This window comes from Balaenoptera borealis (assembly GCF_965194805.1).
Source record: "Balaenoptera borealis genome assembly, chromosome: 8".
Taxonomy (NCBI): Eukaryota; Metazoa; Chordata; class Mammalia; order Artiodactyla; family Balaenopteridae; genus Balaenoptera; species Balaenoptera borealis.
The window spans coordinates 28,619,072-28,634,653 of record NC_138865.1 but is presented as its reverse complement, the minus strand read 5'-3'; the positions used below and the strand labels follow the sequence as shown (position 1 = coordinate 28,634,653).

At 41.3% G+C, this 15,582-nt stretch overlaps 1 protein-coding gene across 7 annotated transcripts in view; it reads right to left on the bottom strand.

The window, feature by feature from the left end:
- Positions 1 to 1,211: 1,211 nt before the first annotated feature.
- The window catches only part of LOC309632918 (uncharacterized protein), a gene marked incomplete at its 5' end in the record, with an annotated part of 247,570 nt that continues 233,199 nt past the window's right edge, over positions 1,212 to 15,582 (bottom strand). For 3 of the 7 annotated variants that reach the window (XR_014247130.1, XR_014247132.1, XR_014247135.1), the window contains one exon: positions 1,212 to 1,487. Of the gene's footprint in view, positions 1,488 to 3,752; positions 3,883 to 4,726; positions 4,784 to 15,582 lie in introns of those variants that run through there. The other 4 variants (XR_014247138.1, XR_014247139.1, XR_014247140.1 and 1 more) reach the window with 4 other exon arrangements.

The following is a 15,582-nucleotide window of genomic DNA, read 5'->3' as shown; positions in this document are numbered from 1 at the left end:
TATCATATATTAACGCATGTATGTGGAACCTAGAAAAATGGTACAGATGAGCCGGTTTGCAGGGCAGAAGTTGAGACACAGATGTAGAGAATGGACATATGGACACCAAGGGGGGAAAACTGCGGTGGGGTGGGGATGGTGGTGTGCTGAATTGGGCGATTGGGATTGACATGTATACACTGATGTGTATAAAATTGATGCCTAATAAGAACCTGCAGTATAAAAAACCAAACAAACAAAACAACTAATACTAAACTTTCATTGGGTTATTTGTATCGAAATATGTTAATATAAATGTTTCAGACATTACATGAAATTTCTAAAAATCTTATATTTGTATTTGTATGGAAATATGTATGGAAATATGTTAATATAAATGTTTCAGACATTACATGAAATTTCTAAAAATCTTATATGTTCTGGTATAATGTTATAAGTAATAATCCTAGTTATTACTTTAAAATGTATATCTCAGAAATAACTAATTTTCTTGTCAACTGCATTATTATGAACTTTCATCAAATCTTTAACTGTGGTCATTTTTAAGTCTTTTCTCATTTACAGACAGTTCTGGGTGTACTCTGATGCTTTTGCAAATATGTTCCTATTAAAGGGTTTCATCTTCAAGAAATTCATGGAAAAGACTCTGACAAAAAAAAAAAAAGACAGGGCATCTCACTACTATCAGATCAATGCCAGTTGGGCAAAAGCTGCATGATTCTGTGTTACTCAGAGGGAGGGAGAACAGTAAGACACAGGAGTTGAAACTTATCCGCACCAAAGAGGAAAAGGAAACTCCTTTTCTAACCTATTCATTAAATAGGAAACAGCAGGTGGACAGGAAAAGCCATCTGCTTAGAGCAGACCCAGAGGCACACCAAAATCTAAAAACAAGCGCTCAGGAAAGCGTCTCGGCTCGGAGAGGAAGCGTCTTTCAGACCCTATCTTGTCCCTAGTTTGGAGATCAAAGCATTGTAACTTCAGATAGTGATACTCTGGAGGGGGTGGACAGGGAAGGTCTGAGAGACCCAAATAATGAGGACACTAGGCAGCTAACTACACCACTACGTACAAATACACACATCAGTAAGAAAACCTCACCTCCAACCCTCAGCTACTTTAAACAAAGCACTGCAGTTCCAGGTTTTCGGAACAGGGGATATTTTAAAGTCTGTTAGCAATTTAAAACATTGCAGCACTGGCACAATATGTTACCTATTCTTTGTTTTTAATTACAGGGTAACACAGTAAACTCCAACACAAAGGTGGGGATGGGGGAGTGCAAAAGGAATAAAGAAAACAGAACCAGTATTTCACAAGAGCATCGAGCCAGCGATGAAGTAGCAGCTAATGCTTTGCAGAGTCTCGAGGGAGGAATTCGCTCAAGGTGCTCTGAGGGATTCTCTTCAGCATTTCTTTGGGGAAGATTCGGAGCAGTTGCCAGCCAATGTCCAAAGTCTCATAGACAGTGCGGTTTTCCTAAGGACCTTACAAAATATTGAGATTAGATGAATAAAGGCCAAGTACTTCCAACTTATCAGCGTTATTCAAAATTTATTGTTATGGGTCTAGCACTGTGAGCATGAAGTATAAAAAAGAGACACAAAGCAGTCAGGTCTCCCAGGACTGGATGTGACCAAATGTGGAAATGAGGGTCTAGACAGTAAGTACCCCTGGGAATCAGAGAAAAGGGAGAAAGCCCGCAGGCGAGACGTTGGGCGCGTGCGTGCGTGCGTGTGTGTGTGTGTTTAACAACGGGTGGGATCTAAAAACACTCCACGGAATAATGGAAACTAGACCCAGAGTTTTGTCCAGAGAGTAGTGAGAAAAGCAGTTTCCCAGCAACACAGGCTGACCTGAAGGAGGCTAGTACAGATACTTAGAAGGCCTTAAATGCCAATTAAGCACCTGAATAGGTCCACGTGAAAGTTTTCAAACTTGCTATTGCTATTATTATTTTTAATAGCAGCATCATTCTTATCCTGCAAATAAATCTCATTTTTTAACTAAGAAGTTAGAGTGGGGCTTCCCTGGTGGCGCAGTGGTTGAGAATCTGCCTGCTAATGCAGGGGACACGGGTTCGAGCCCTGGTCTGGGAAGATCCCACATGCCACGGAGCAGCTGGGCCCGTGAGCCACAACTGCTGAGCCTGCACGTCTGGAGCCTGTGCCCCGCGACGGGAGGGGCCGCGATAGTGAAAGGCCCGCGCACCGCGATGAAGAGCGGTCCCTGCACCGCGATGAAGAGTGGCCCCCACTTGCCTCAACTAGAGAAAGCCCTCGCATGAACCGAAGACCCAACACAGCCAAAAATAAAATAAAATAAATTTAAAAAAAAAAAAAAAAAGAAGTTAGAGTGGCTAGAGTTCTGCATTCTTTTCTCTACCAGAATAATTTTTATTCTTTTATGATATTAAGGTTCTGCATAAATTTTTTTTTTTTTTTAGAAAACCCAACAATCATATGTTCTGGGGATTTTAATGGTACTTAAAAAATGTATCACACAAATAGAAAAGTGCACAAATCCTAAGTGTGCAGCTGATGCATTATTCCAAAATAAACACATCGTTTGTAAGTGTCACTGAGGTCAAAAATAGAGTTTACCAGCATTAGCAGGGGTGGCAGGGAAGAGACCAAACAAAAGAGCTTGAAAGCCCTACACATGCTATGTAATAAAAACCATTATAGACTTTTTAACAGAAGGACAATCAATAAAATTAATACTAAATTTACCCCGGCAATGGCACATAGTCAGGGAGACTGGTGAAAATGCTGGCACTAACGGCCAAGGATGATGGGACAAAGGCCTGGACTAGGTCTTGGGACACAAAGAGTGGTCAGAGATCAGCAGCTTCAACATCGCCCAGGAACTTGTCAAAATACAGGCTCTCTGGCCCCACCCACACCTACCGAATCAGAATCTGCACTTCAACAAGATCCCTGGTAGATTCAAAAGCATATTCAACTTTGAGAAACACTGGCCGAAGTTTTTTTAATAGGAATGAAAAGAGAACAGGATAAGATGTTTCAAAGGAGAACAATGCAAATCAGCAAATATTTGATGACTGGAGAATAAATGAAGAGGGTTAAGAATGCCCAATTCCTGAGCTTGGGCTAACTAGGGTAATGGTCATGCCAGAGGTAGACAGAAATTGAAAAGGGAATTGCTAGGCAGGTGGTCAGTTGGGAAAAGACTTTGGTTCTCACCACGCTGAGCCAGAGAGGATGGTGGCATAAACACAGGCTTCCAAGCTGGAGATGTGAGATTAGAGCTTCAGAAAGAGGGTAAAGCCTCATACATAGCAAGTTAGTCATCAGCATAGGGGAAAAAAGCACAGAAAGAACAGGTAATGAAGCCTTTGGGAACATTAACAATTAAGAAGCAGGAAGATAAGAAATCAGGAGGATGAAAACAGAGGGACTGGGAAAGTCCCCAACCCCCAAAGCCAGAGGAGAGCATTGCAGAGAGGTTAAGAGCGAGGAGAAGTGGCAATGGAGGTAGGAGAGCAGAAGGCCGGTTGTAAGGAAGATATAAAATAAGATAGGAGCTAAATAAATGGATAAAGAAATTGAAGGTAGAGGGGAAGGAACCAGAGGGCTAAGAACGAAGACATGGCAGGCGGCTGGAAGAACCTCTTCTCTAATCAGAAGGAAAATTGTATGGAGACCAATGTAAATTCTCTCAGACTAGGAAAGAAGTCCTCAAAACTACATATGATGCTGTTTCTATTCATAGGAAAGTAGTAATCTTACCCTGAGCAATGAAGTTCCTCTCAAACTTCTGCAGAAATTCCAAGTAAAGCACATCATCTGAGGTAAGGGCTTCTTCTCCAAGTACGGCTTTCATGGCCTGCACATCCTTACCAATAGCATAGCATGCATACTAAAGAGAAAACAAGGTTTACGTGAACCTTTATAAATGGTAACGGTACTCTGGGCATTATAAGTGTATTGCTGTAGCTATCTTCACAGTATTTCACATTATTTCCAAACATAATTCACATATGCAAGTATTGGAAAGACTTTATTATACGGCAGTCTCACTAAGGAAGGAGTCTTCAGGCATGCAATACATAGACATTACTAACACTCTACAAAAAATACACTCCCTCAATATATCAATGAGCTTCCATTTTGTAGAGCATTTAAAAATCACAACTTACGCAATAGGAGAAATCCATCTCTAAATTCTATTCAAAAAAAAATATCTGGGTTATCAGTAGGTTTATTTATCATTTCTACTTTAAGGTCATATGTATTTTTCTTTAATTATGCTTGGTATACAATCTCAGGACTATAGAAACCAAGGATTTCATAGAATATACACAGCTGTATCCCTTAGCGTTCTGGTGATTGCCTAATATGTTAAACAAAAAATTAGTTGGAATAGTCTTTCAGAAATACTCTCTAATAAAGGTTACTAATAAAAACTTAATCGTCTTATGCCTTTTTTATTTAAAAACTACCTCATACAGCATTAGAGGTGGGTTTCAAGCATGTGATCTTTAATCTTTGTCATGAGCAGTTATCCTTATGAAAAAGACTGTTTGGCTCTAATGAATGTTTCTGTATTCCAGTATTCTATATTATATATTCTATATTAAAATTCTACTTTGATGGGGGGAGAAGAAAAGTGATATGGAAGAAAGACAAGAGGTATAAGACAGCAGCATGAACTGAGAAAGTATTCATTTCTTTAAACACCATCCTGGAGAAAACATATGTACCAGCTGGTTAGATACATCGGCGTGATCCTTTCTGGTCATACCTTCTCCAGTAGCAGATTCATTCACCGAGACGACGAGGGCAGCACATTAATAGGCGGATAAATCTTGGGTAAAAGGGGAAGGGGGAAAATATTATATTTAAGTACAAAATTCAAGCTTTACTGGTAGTAAAGGAGGATTTTGAAACTCATTTTTATTGCTTAAATTGCATAAAACTGTTACATTTGTTTCCTAGATGATTCCTAATATCTCTTCCTGGTAAGAAAAGGAAGTAAGAAACATTTTACAGGTTAAGATTTCTTTTTGAGAATCAAATCCAAAAAGTAAAATCTACAAAACAGTACAAGATTCTATTAAAAAACTGAATTTTCAACATCTGCCTACAATAGCAAATCCAAATGGTCTTCTGAACTCTGACTCATAAAATCACACATAAAAAGATTAACAATAATTTCACCTAAAAGCTGATATCAGAAGCTGGCATCTACTAAAGAACCAATAAAAAATCTGTTTTTGATTTTTCAGTCATAAAAAAGAATGAAATCTTGCTGTTTGCAACATCATGGATGGACCTTTAGGGCACTATGCTAAGTGAAATAAGCCAGACAGAAAAAGATAAATACCATATCATCTCACATATATGGGACCTTAAAAAACAAACAAAAAAATGTCAAGCTCACAGATAGAGAACAGACTGGTGGCTGCCTGAGGCAGGGGATGAGTGAGCCAACTGGGTGAGGGAGGTTAAAAGGTACAAACTTCCAGTTATCAAATGAGTAAGTCATGGGGATGGAACTTTCACAGCATGGTGACTATGTACGTTAATAATACTGTATTGCCTATTTAAAGGTAGCTAGAAGAGTGGCTCTTCAAAATTCTCATCACAAGAAAAAAAGTGTTGTAACTATGTGAGGTGGTGGATGTTAAGTGGACTTATTGTGGTGATCACTCTGCAACATATACAAACATCAAATCATGACATTGTACACCTGCGACCAATGTAATGTTACGTCAATTATACCTCAATTAAAAAAATTTTAACAATAAAAGACAAAGAAAAAACTCTGAAAAATCTGTTCTTGTATTAATAACAAAAGTGTGTGTGTTTAACAACGGGTGGGATCTAAAAACACTCCACGGAATAATGGAAACTAGACCCAGAGTTTTGTCCAGAGAGTAGTGAGAAAAGCAGTTTCCCAGCAACACAGGCTGACCTGAAGGAGGCTAGTACAGATACTCAGAAGGCCTTAAATGCCAATTAAGCACCTGAATAGGTCCACGTGAAAGTTTTCAAACTTGCTATTGCTATTATTTTTTTTAATAGCAGCATCATTCTTATCCTGCAAATAAATCTCATTTTTTAACTAAGGAGTTAGAGTGGCTAGAGTTCTGCATTCTTTTCTCTACCAGAATAATTTTTATTATTATATATATTATTATTATATGTGACCTGGAGGGAGGCACTCACTCTTTGAGACCTTGTTACAGGGAAGAACCAAATCTGACTACACGTTGGATCTGTTTCTTTGACTTTAACCTTTGCCTTCTGCTGCTTTTGTTCACTAAAAGGATACTGTCTGTACATAATGGCCTGCCTCGGGGAACCCTGCCCCTCTGCCTGAATGTTAAACCAAAGTGCCTTTGTTCAGGGAAACATACGGACTCTGTCCACCTGTGGATGGCTGCAATTAAGAAGAAATTAACACATCCCCTCCCTGAGGCTGGCCATTCCAGGGGATATTCGCAAAACTTATGGCCCTTTTACTTTACCTCCTCATCTCCTCCCCATCTCTGTGCTATAAAACAAACTGGCATCCAAACCCCGATAAGATGGTTATTTTGAGACTTTAGTCCGCCATCTTCTCGGTCTGCTGGCTTTCCGAATAAAGTCATATTCCTTGCCTCAACACCTCATCTCCGACTTATTGGCCTGTCGTGTGGCAAGCACAGCAAGCTTGGACTTGGTAACATCTTTACTCAGGACACGGTGTCACAAAATGGGACATTGTTTTCTCTTTGTTTGTTTTGTTTTTGTGTTTGTTTTTGTTTTGGGCTGCGCCACGTGGCTTGTGGGATCTTAGTTCCTCGACCAGAGATCGAACCCGCGCTCCCTGCAGTGGAAGCTCGGAGTCCTAAGCAATGGCCTACCAGGGAATTCCCATGGGACACTGTTACCTTGCAGTCATGGTCCTCACCTTTGTGAGACAGAGGTAGTAGCGTAGCAGGATTGAGAACGTTGTAAAGTTTAAGATAAAGATTAGGTGGTGAAAGCAGGATTTCACAGGAAGTGAATCTAGTGACACTTGCAGTGAAACGTTGTCAATTCAGAGTTAAGAAGACTGTGGACAATGTGTGGAGTTTGCAAATAAACTTCATTTTCTAGAGTCAAATCTGCCAAGGCTTCCACTAAATTTGCAGTTGTGGCTATAACCTTAAGACAACTGAGATAGGCATAAGCAACTGACTCAAGTTGCATGCTATAATAGGCAAAAGGCCTATGTTTACTACCATGCTCACATAGTTCCGCGGGGCCTGATTATGCCATTCATGCACAAATCAAGTAAAAGGTTCTGCATAACCTGAAGTTAATCTATTAGGTAGAGATCTCTTTGCTAACTTAAAAGGGCTAACATATTTTGCCTCCAGTGGAGATCTCACCTTAAGGTTTCCGGATCAACCTGAACCTGATCATTTGGGTAACCCTAAGGCAGGCAGCTCTTGCAGTGCTTGTTTTAGCCTTATAAAAGCCTGCTTATGTTTATCTTCCCAAGCAAAGGATTCAGGGACTAAATCTTTAATAAGTTCATAGAGTGGAAGAGGTAACAGAGAAAAATTTGGAACCCAGAGCTTGCAATAACCAGCTAAACCTAGAAATCCACAATGCTAGCACTTAGTTGTGAGTCTAGGAAGTTCCTGTATCAGCCTAATTCTCTCTGGAGATAGCTGAATTCCTTCAGTGCTTAGATTATGTCCTAGGTAATGAACAGTGTCTAGAGATAATTGTAATTTTTCCTTTGTGTTCTTTCTCAGCTCACTGTTGCAGCAAATCAATGGAATCTTTTATGCATGCCTTATGGAATCTTTACAGTAGCTGAGTACAGCAGGAGGTTATCTCCATATGGTAAAAAGGTTGATTTCTCAGGGAACTAGAGGGTACTTAAATCTTGGTGAGGTACTTGGGAGAAAAAAGAAGGGGTCCCAGTGAACCCTTGAGGCATAAAAGTGCAGGTATATTGTTGATTGTTCCAAGTAAAGGCAGATAGATATTGGCTGTTGGGTCTCCGGGATGCTGAAGGAAGGTGAACAAAGGTCTCCAACAGTACACCATTCCAAGTCAGTTGAATCTTGTGACAGAAGGGTGGCTAGGTTTGGAACAACAGGAAAACAGGGAATAACTATTTTTATTAACAGCTCCCAAGTCCTGGACAAATCGCCGTCCTGCCAGGTTTCCAACCAGGCAAGATTGGCATGCTGCAGGGACGAGTACAGGAATGACTACCTCCCCTCCCAGGAAATTAAGTTTTCTACAATAGGTGTGAGACCTTGTATGACCGCAGGCTTTAATAGTTGTTGAGGAAACCTAGGGAGAGGTTTAGCTACATCTATCTGAATCTTTATAGGTTTGCATTTTTTTTATTCTTCTGATGTTAACACTGTCAGAAGTAGCCCCCAAATTTGCAGGCATCTCCACCAAATTAGAGAACTTGTGCTGAACTTCCTCTTTTATGTCCAGGACAGATTGTAAGGAACATAAATAATCAGGTTCAGGTTGATCAGGAAAGTTTAAGGTGAGATCTCCACTGGAGGCAAAATGTACTGGCCCTTTTAAGTTAGAAAAGAGATCTCTACCGAATAGATTAACTGGGGCTATATTGCATAGCAAAAAGGAATCTTGGTTGAGATAAAAATTCTCTCTGAACTTTATTAGGTACTCCCACTATGGAAACATCCTCTTGACTCAGAGGGACCTGTTGTTCTTTGAGGGTGGGATTTAGAGTAGAAAGCACAGCTCTGGTTAGGGCTAGGGCTAGGGTGTTAAAGGGTTAGGTAATTATGTTTACAGTTAGGGTTAGGGTTTAATGCAGATTTCAAAGTAAAATATGAGAGTGGGGTTTAACGTAGAAAGCATAGCTCCAGTATCAACTAAAATTTGGCAGTTTTTCATCAATTTTCATTCTATTTTCCTCTGGGCTGTTTAAGGTAATTGCTGGTAATAGTTTACCAGAGAACCTCTGGAGTTCTGCCAACTAGGGGAGAGGGTCATGGGGGGGGGCCCTCCCTTTAAGACAGATATGAGAGCATTTGTGAAGAGTTTGCATAGGACCTTTGAGGACACCTTTTTTTCTAGTGTCCTCACTGATTACAAATGAAACATCAACTTTGGGTCATCGAATTGATCATGGACCCCTAGGAGGTTGTAATGAGGGGAGGCCTAGGTGTTATTTTGTGTCTCTTGCCTTAGAGCTGTTGTAACTGTAAGGCTATAAGCTTGGTGGATTTCTGTTTGTGATCTTGCTCCAAGGTCCTTTCAAAATGCTCAGCTACAGTCAGGAGTTCAGTCAGGCCTACAGCCTCCCAGCCTATTTTCTGCCCTTTTATCAATCCACTAATCTCAGAAGATAATCCATTTACAAAGAGGGCAGTTAAAGTAGGCTGAGTGGCCTTTTTATTGCTTGCAACCCCAAATGCTGTAAAAAGAGACCCTACAAACTGGCTCTAAAGTCTTCCACAGATTCACCCCTCTTTTGTTTGTATGAGTGAATAACAGGCCAATCATTATTAGGCCAATTAATAATAGACCAAGTGTGAGCAGGGAAGATTTTAGGAATAGCTTATAAAAGGTTAGTTGTTATTCTGCAAGCCTTTTTAGGTTGAGGATCTTGAATATCATCCTAGGGATTATGTCATTTTGCTTCCCGCGTCCATTCTGGGGCTTCCCCCAGTCCTACCAACATGTGTACAAGCGGATAAAGATCTAGCAGTTTGGGGACATAGGCCGTGACAGTGACTCTAAATTCTTCAAAAAATGTTGGGGGTTCCTCCCTAGGTTTAGAGAATTCTTTGACTATAGCTCTCAGTTCAGTCTTTGACCAAGGGGTAAAGGACACCTGAGGGGGCTCACCTGCAACCTCAGCTAGTTTTACTTTAAATGGCAATTGTTAAATATTCTCTTGGGAATAGAAAAGTATTTCAGACAGAAAATGAGTAAAACAAGAGTACTCAGGTGAAAAAGGAAAGGGGGGGACAGTAGGAGTTAAATCTGCAGTCACATCCGTCCTATGGTCTTTTGTTTCAGGTACCTTTTGTCTCCTTAATTTTTCATTAGCTTTTTGTTCTAAGTCTCTAAACGAAGCTATTTTGGAATCTTGAGACCTTCTGTAAACTTTTACATACCAATTAAAGCAGGCATCTCATTCTCCCTGTCCAATTTGGGAACCCTTGCTCTCCAGTGTTTTCCTCAAATGAACAATCTTGTCTAACTGGAACATTCCCCACAATGACCATTGTAATTCTAGATCAATATTAGTATAATTTTGCCATCTTTCTAAATATCTACAGCCTCCAGGACCGTAGTTCTCAAAAATAAAATAAGCAGGTGTGCCAGAAGCTGGCATTCTCAACTCTTTGGTGATAAAGGATCTCATTTCCTTAGCTAGCCTTTGTCAACCCAAAAGAACACACAAAAGAACTGCGCCTTAATATATCAGCAGTAACAAAGAGATGTTACTATGTCCTGGCCAAAAGAAGGCCTGGTATGCACCACCACCAATTCCCAGGGATCCCTGGACTGAGGAAAAAGATCCAACCAGCAAATCCCAAGGAATGGGGACTGCAAACTGATGCCTAACAAAATGGAGAACTATAGCCGCCACCAACAGTTCCAAGCATGGAAACTGAGGGCTGATGCCAAACAGATGGGGAAGTGCAGACTACACTGCCAGCAGTGCCCAATGTGGAATCCAGGGAACAAAATTAGGGGCTAGGCTTTACCACTCAAAAATATACTGGCAATAACCAAGAGATGTTACTGTGTCCTGGGAATTTCCATCTGAAAGGCTAGGGGTTTGGCCTCAGGGAGAATCCTCTACCAGCCAAACTGACCTGCCCTGTAAAGGAAAGCCAATTAGATTGTGAGCACAAACTCAATCAAAGAGAATGGAGCTCAAACCAAGAGGAACTTACCAACAACCTTCAGGAATGGCAAAAGACAGTGAACTCAAAGGAGTTGTGGGCACCACACCTGTTTCTCCTTGTCCCAAATGTTATCAGAAATTTGCTTCAGATCCCATCACTGCCACCAATATATTTATCTTTTTCTTTTTAAAAAGATAAGCATTTAATCATAAAATCATCGTGTTAGCAGGAGGAATCATAAGAGTGGATTTTACAAAAGTGCACATACATATTTTTATACAGAACATTTCTGAAGGGATACATATTAAACTGTTAGTGGCCACCTCTGAATGCCACCAATGTATTAAAAAACAAGATTTAACTGAGTAAATTTGAAGATTTACTTTGAATTTTGAATAAATTGGCTTTATTAAACGATTCGTGAATCAGGCAGCATCTCATCTGACAGAAAGGGAGATACTTCAACGGGTTACACAACATGGAAGGCTTTTTGTTTTTTGGCCACGCCACATGGCATGTGGAAATCTTAGTTCCCTGACCAGGGATCGAACCCATGCCCCGTGCATTGGAAGAGCAGAGTCTCAGTCCCTGGACCACCAGGAAAGTCCCAGAAGGCTTTTAAAGTAAAGAGGGTGGGACAAGGAAAGAAAATCATCATCAAGGGAAAAAATGAAAGTTCACTGGAGGAAAGTGAAACTTCAGGTGACAATGGCTTCTCATTGGCTAAACTGCGGAATTTTCTATTAGCTCTTTCTATTTTCTATTTCTTGTTGCTGGCCAGGAAGGAAGTCTTCCCTCCTCCAGCTGGGGTAGTAAAGTGGTTGCACTTCCTGTTTGGGGTCAGTAAATGACCTCTTCCTGTTGGGGTAATTGATGATGAGTGACACGGCATGAGAGCTCCCTCTACGGGCCTTCCAGACTCCAATTCTAGTTGAGGTTTCCTTTTGTTAACACTCACAGCATGTTTTATTGGCAGGAGGATTCACAATGAGGGAGAAAAGGCCACAAGACTCACCATAAAGAAGGCTCAGAAATTCCTGGGTGGGTCCAAGGGAGCCACAAGGTGGCTGTGGGGTCAGCTGGTGGCCACAATGATCACATGGTTCCATCTGATGGGTTTGCAGCTCGATGTGGAATAGTGAATAAAAGGGTCAGTTCATCCTATCAGAGAAACATGAAACTGAGATAAGCTTCCCACTGCTAGAAGCATCTTGAGCCTTCAGAAAAGAACAGAGAACATGTCTAAAGGGTTTGGGAACATCAGAGTCATATCTCCTCAGAGTGGGACTCCCCAGGCTCTCCAGGTCTCAGTCCCCAACTCTCCTTCAGGGACAAAGCCTCCTCACCTCTGTCCTTGTCAGCTCACTGCTCCCTAGAGGTCCTGCCTATCCCTGAGGACTTAGGTTTCCATGGAGACAGGTTGGTTGAGACCTAGTGATACAGTTGACCAGCCTGATACGCAACAGTTCCCACCACCCTGGGGCAGTTGGGCTCAGGGACACGTGGCTCTGGACCCCATGTGGAGGGTGTCCTTGCACGTCAGCTGTGCCCCAGAAGAGCCAGTAACGCCTGTAGCTGTCCAACTGATTCTCAGGGTATTTTCCTGGGAGAGCCCTTGGTCATCTGACCTCCTATCCAGGAAGCCCCGTGACTTTCTGACTGCTGCCTGTCACGCCAACAACACACCTGTGAAGGTTCTGCTCTGCATGGCCATCTGTCCACCAGGCCCCCCCTTCTAGGGACCCAGATGCTAGGACCACCCAAATGCTGAAGGAGTGTCCACCTGCCTAAGGTACAGACACCCCTGTATCCATCTGCATGATTTCTACTGGGAATCAACAACATTTATGGGGATTCTTTGGCCCTAAAGAACAGACCAATCTGATAGGAGCAATGCAATGATTCACGATTACCAGGGTCAATGCACATATACAGGGGCCCATAGCCCCAGATGCCCCACTCACAATTCACATGGGTGTCCCATACGTACCCACCGATGCCCAAATATTCTTGCTTCATACATACATACATCCAAACACGCACATCAGTGGTGTGCTGGTAAGTGCTAAAAAACTCTCCGAGAAAGGTGGGAAAGACTTCACCTATGCTATCTACGTGGTATAAATATTCCCAGCATGACCAATTTCAAGCTACCCACCTGACATCACTGAACACAGAGCTGGGAAAAGATATGCACCATTGACTATCCCAGGATAGTATGAACCAGTTCCAGCACATCCCATACCTTTTCCTATGAATTTGTGCACACAATCCACTTACACCCCAAGTAGAACCCTCAACTCCCATCACAGATATATAACCAAAAGGATACCACATACACATATGTGTTTGTACATATACATATATATATATATATCCTGAACACACACGTACATTTCTACCCTCACCCTGAATAAATACACAGACTACCTCTTACTACCTAAATTTTTACAGACGAAACCTTACTCACCCTGAATATTCACATTCCACTCTCACAACTATATATACACACACAACATGGGCCTGAAAACAAACACGTGCAACCAATATGCCATCCAGATGTACACACTGAGTACCTAAACACACAGGCTCACCAAGTACACAACTGTCTCATGGGCAACCCAAAAAAGACCCATATGCAATCCCACAGCCCTAAAATACATATACTCCAGGATTCCTGCACACACACATAACCTACACCGTCTACTGGTTTCCAAACACACAAACTAAACTCTCACATCCCCCAGAATACATACCCCAGAAGCCCCAGGAACTCAAAAACACACACAGCCACAAATAACCTATTCTTATCACATACAGCTGACCCTTGAACAACTTGGGGGTTAGGGTGTCAGCCCTCCATGCAGTGGTTCTGCATCCATGGATCGTGTAGTAGTCCTGTAGTATTTACTGGAAAAAAAATCCACTAGAAGTGGACCCGTGTGGTTCAAACGTGTGTTGTTCAAGGGTCAACTGTACATATAAGTCCACCTCACTAATACTGAGAACACACATACAAGCAACACCACTAAATTCTTCAGGCATTACATTTGGAAATAGACACATAGAGGACTCTAAGCCTCCTGATATACTCACAAATCACAAATACACACACCCACAAACTACTCATGAGTATACACCCCAAATGCTCAGACACACTCAAAACAGAAAAACACTGACAACCTCTGCAGTCTTACTAATATACATACACAATTCTCACACACCTATGGACACACACATGCAAATATTCCCAAGCCCTGAACATACAGATCCCCTCCCAAACACTATACGTTATGCTACCTCTCCAGAATACAAGCTCCCCACCACCACCCCAACATATCAACTGTATATGTGGGGGGGGTGTTTATATATATATATTTCTACCCTCACCCTGAATATATAGACAGACCACCTCTTACTCCTACCAAACACATGTATAAACACCCTAGCATTCTCCAAAGAAATACACTTTGAATACTCCTAACAACTCCATACCTTATGAACAAACTTTGATAATGCATGAACCTGATGATGGACACACACACAGATTAGAATACACAAGTAAGATACATGGAAGTGTCTCCAGCAAACCATTTATGAAACAACTTCCATATATCAAATGATCCCTAGCTATTAGGAGCCAGCTCACACATATGCAAGTACTAACAAATACGCATATCACATATTTCTAATACATAGAAATGCAATTGTCCAACTTCCCTGTAGAAACATAGAACCCCACCTCTTTATCAGATACACATATACTCACTTCCCAAAATACATAAGCTTCAGAGGCTCCTACTGAAAATTACAAATGCACAGCCTCAGCAAATATTCCTCCAAGTGGCCATGCCCCTTGAATACACACACAAACTCATTTAACACATAACTCTCCACAAGTCCCAAATGCAACCACAATTACCCAGAACACTACAAATATGCAATAATATCATCCTATATGCCCTTTGTTCCAAATACACATACAGTACCACACTACTGGCATATACATAACCCCACATTCCCAACCTCTCACACAGAATTAACTCTGCCATCTTGCAGAATACAGAATCATACAAACACAACATACCTACATATACAACATCCACCAGTCCCAGAAAATAGTCACAGACTTGCCCTCTACACATTCAAATATACATAGACAGCTCCTGAAAATGCACCCACACAAACACCCCATAACCATACAACATGCCCTGAATACACAAATGATCATCCTACATTCCCCAAATATACAAAATAAACAGACTGGACACCCAAAGTAATATACACCACTACCTTTCCTGACATTGCCCTTATGCATATGCAGATAATCCTTCCAAATCCACCATTAGACACACATAAATCCCCAAATTCATGGGTGAAAAAAACACATGTAAACATATTCCCCAAACACCTAATTACAAACACCTAACCACCAACTCCTTGAGTATGCCTGCGTCACATCTCAACACCCTCCAAGTACAACACTCACTCTTACACACTCTCACAAAAACACAGGCATGACCTCCCTTCAGACACAAACATCCACAGACAAAACCAACCCACACCTTTGACTACATATCAGATTCCCACCAACCAATTAAATATGTACAGACCCCATCTATGCTTGCAACTCAATCATGATTTGACATCAGACTACAAATACATGTTTATTACCACATTCAGCAAAGTTGCTCCCATCACTGACAAAAGAATGCAGTTTG